Raw genomic sequence first — 4,106 nt, 5'->3', positions numbered from 1 at the left:
TTTTTATGTATTTCCTTTTTTTATTTCAGCTTCATAGTATAGTTTCAAATACAAGAAGTGACTGAACAGATTGAGTGCTTATTATTTTAGAATGATGTTTTATGTTTAACAGACTTCTCAGTTTGTTTCTTTTCTCAGTTTCATAGTATAGTTAATGCCAAGAGTGACTAGAGACATTGTATATTTAACTCTGGTTTTTAAATGATGTTTCATGTACTACTCATTTCTCACTTTCGTTTCTTTTTTTTCTCAGTTTCATAGTATAGTTTCTATCAAGAGTGTCAGATTTGACTTTTTTATCATTAAATGATAAAAACTGTTAGTTTCAAAGTATAGTTTCAATACCAGAAGTGACTGATCAGATTGAGTTTTTATCATTTGAGGTTGGATTCTGAAATAATGTTCCAAGTTCTCCAAATTTTGTTTCTTCTCTTGTTAATTTTATAGTATAGTTTCAAATATCAGAAGTGACTGCTTAGACTGAGCTATTGACAATTAAGATGGTTTTAAAATGATGGTACATGTACTACTCACTTCTCACTATTTTTATTCTTCTTTCTCAATTTCATTGTGTCATTTAAAATACCAGAAGTGACTGATTAGAGTGAGTACTGATAGTTTGAGGTTGATTCTGAAATGTGTCACGTTTTTCTTCGTTTTCACTATTAGTTTTTCCTTTTCTTAGTTTCATAATTATTATAGTTAAAAGCAACAAAAGTGACAGATCAGATTAAGTTCTTATCATTTAAAATTGGTTTTAAATTAATGTTTGATGTACTATTCACTTCTCAATATTCGCTTCCTTCTTTCTGAGTTACACAGTATACCGTGGGTCAGGTTATATTTGCGGTTGCTAATATTTCCAGTGATAAAAACTAATAAAGAAGTTCAATTAAATGCATTGGAAACAAATTGATTGTTGCCATGGCAACTGACCACGTGCTTATACTGTTACAGTGTTCAGCAGCTTATCAATTCTTGAGCAGCTTCAGTGGAGCCATACAGACTCAAGTTCTCTATCCCTAACTTCTTGTATAGATAGACTCAGGGGCGGATGTAGGGGGGCCTGGGGGGACCAGGGCCCCCCAAAAAATTTTCCTGGTGAAGTATTGCACTAGTTTTAATAGTCATTAAAGGCTTGCGTTTAAAGTCAGTTAATGATAAGGCAGGGGGCACTCCTTGACATTCGCGTGGTTTATCCTCGTGGTCAGTTGTGTTGATTTGAGTGCTTGAGTGGCCAAGATTTGGTTCTTGGCTGTGTACTTTTGTTTGACAACTCTCTTTCTTCCTCTTTTTATTTGCTTGTCATACCAAAAACTCGTCGGGCTGGAAGACATGGATGTGGTTCTGGCTGTCTTGAGAGGGAGCAGGTTTCACTTCGCCAGTGCCTGGTTGCGGCTGTCTTCGTCGTGGTCTGCCTCTCACCAGAGCCAATTTGCCTCTTCCTGTGTTTGCGCCAGTGGTGCAGGATCCTGGTCCATCTTCGTCAGCTCTTTTCAAGTTTTTAGCTCTTATCCACCAGAAGGTTTACCAGATGGTATCAATACCCCAGGTGGTATCCAGGACCAGTCTGGTGCTCCATTGGTGCCTGCTGACCCAGTACCCAGCCCCCCAGCTGACCAACCATCTGGCTTGCTGGCTGGTGTTGTAGGTAAGATAATCCTGTGGGTATTTATTGCCTGGGGTATTGAGTTTTGTTATTTACGGGTGGTTTTGTTTGCTTGTATGGGGGGGCGGGTTGTGTTACTTGTTGTTTGGGCATGTCCTGGCAATTTTGTCCCAATCCCGGAGGTTTTTCTTAGCCGAATTCATCACATCACTGTCTTCTGTTCTCCCTTATTTGTGTTTTTATCTTGTTGCTTCATTATCTGACCACGGTATGTGGCTGTCCAAACTTTCTGGTTAAGAACTCTTATTTTGTCAGTTTAGTTTGTTTTGGTAGGGTGTTGCTATTGATGTTGGCGAGGGTTGGGGTGGTTGCGTCTGTGATGTTGCAGGGGTGTGTTGTATGTTGGCTGAGTGGTAAGTCAGCTTGTGTATGGCATACGCTGCTGCCTGGATTTTCTTTTCCTTTGGTTTTTCAGCGTGTCCACAGTTCCTTGTTTCCTTGCAGGACTCCCCACTCAGTTGAGTATTCTGCCTTCCGCAGCTTCCATGGCAGCAGTAACTTTTTTTCGGCATCTCCGCTGCAGCCAACAACACTTCCTCTTCAGTCAATGGCTCATGTTCCAGTATTGGGGATGTCACCGTCATTTGACCCTGCCAACCCTGGTATGTCTTCCCAGCATACTCTTGTTGTGCTGCCCTCTGCGGCAATTGGTGCGCCAGGGCCTCCCGCTGCCCTTGGTATCTCCTTGTCTCTATCAGCTGAGCCTATCCCAGCAAGGCTAGTCCAGAAAATCCAAAGTGGCCAGTTTGTTGAGATGAGGGAGCTGCTTGGTGATAACATTGCGCTCACAGCATTTTGAGTTGTCTGCTGGTTACTTTACCATGGTTTAGCCATCATCAGCTCGCCCACACCAATGAGACATATCCACTCTTCCCTGGTGGATTTATTGTTTCTTTACCTACCTGGCTGTTTTAGTCCAGGACCAGTTTATCCTTGTGTGTGCCATGTCCCTAGTTCGGGAATTACTTTGTCATGGGGGTCGGGGCTGGTTGGATTACAACCAGCTGTTTTGGCAGCAGGCAGCCCAGGATCACTCTTTGTCGTGGGATACCTTGCATCCAAGCTTGGTGGCTTCTACCATTCTGAGCCAAAGTGCGGGAAGTGGTACTTTTTGCCGGGTGTGTCAGGGCTGTAACCATTCATCTGCTGAGTGTACTTTGTTGGCCCTTCAGCCTCCAGCTCAGCATAGGGAGTCCCAGCCAGGGTTCTGAGGTCTTCTCAGGTTTGTCTCACCTGGAATGAGGGTAGGAGTTGCCTGTGGTATCTCTGGCGGTGTTGGTTCCCATCACTTACTAGTACCCCATATTTGTGTAGTCTGCCTGTAACCATCCAGAGTCTCTATTTGGGCCCCCCGGAAGGTGTGGTTGCTCTGAATGGCCCCTACTTACAATAAGGGGCACAAACCCTAAGCCAGCTCTCCAATTGAGCTGCTCTTTTAATGGGTTGGTCTTATCCATGTACTCCTGGGGTTGTTACCAACCCCTCGGCTGTGGTTACAAGCAGGATCTCAGGGAGTGGCCCTCACAAAATCCTCCCTCTTCATTTGAGTTTTTCATAGTCATGTAGTAGTTTTTAAAGGATTGCATTCAAAGTCAGTTGATGACAAGGTGGGGGCCACTCCTTGATATTCGTGTGGTTTATCCTCGTGGTCAGTTGTGTTGATTTGAGTGCTCGAGTGGCCAAGTTTTGGTTCTTGGCTGTGTAATTTTGTTTTCCCCCTCCACCTCCCCTATTGCATGTCCTTTCTCCACTCCGTTGAGTGTTGAGCTTCACTTGGGTTACGGTGTTGGTTCTTATCACTCGCTCCCACATATTTGTGTTGTCTGCCTGTAACCATCCTGAGTCTCTCTTCGGGGCCCCGGGAGGGGGGGTTGCTCTGAATGGCCCTTTCTTACAATGTGGGGCACAAACCCTAAGCCAGCTCTCCAATTGAGCTACTCTCTTAATGGGTTCCCAGCCCATGGTAGGGGGCATGACCATTGGTTACCAATGGCATGCCTGCTGTTGGCGCCGGACCATTCTGCGGTGTTGACACGCCACTGTTGGTTGTGATGGGCACATCCATATGCCCACCTGCACCTTTGTGGCTCTCGCTGTTAGCGATGGACCAGTTGGTGGCTCTGACATGCTATGGGACACCTGCTGGTGCAGTATGCTCAGATGCTTCCGTCACAGCCATCATGGCATCATGCTGTTGGTGCTGGACCATTTGGCAGCACTGACATGTCATGACCAGCTGTGCTCCTACAGTTGATGCGGTTGGTCTTATCCATGTACTCCTGGGGTAGTTACCAACCCCTCGGCTGTGATTACAGGCAGGATCTTGGGGAGTGGTCCTCACGAAATTCCAAACCTCCTCCCTCTTCATTTGAGGTTTCCAAAAGCCGATAGTCATTAATATATGTAAACTGTGAAACAGCTGCAGTACTTGACTGTG

This window comes from Amphimedon queenslandica, unplaced genomic scaffold, assembly GCF_000090795.2.
Source record: "Amphimedon queenslandica unplaced genomic scaffold, v1.1 AMPQUscaffold_13270, whole genome shotgun sequence".
In the NCBI taxonomy this organism is placed as follows: domain Eukaryota; kingdom Metazoa; phylum Porifera; class Demospongiae; order Haplosclerida; family Niphatidae; genus Amphimedon; species Amphimedon queenslandica.
Note: the sequence above shows the minus strand (reverse complement) of the source record.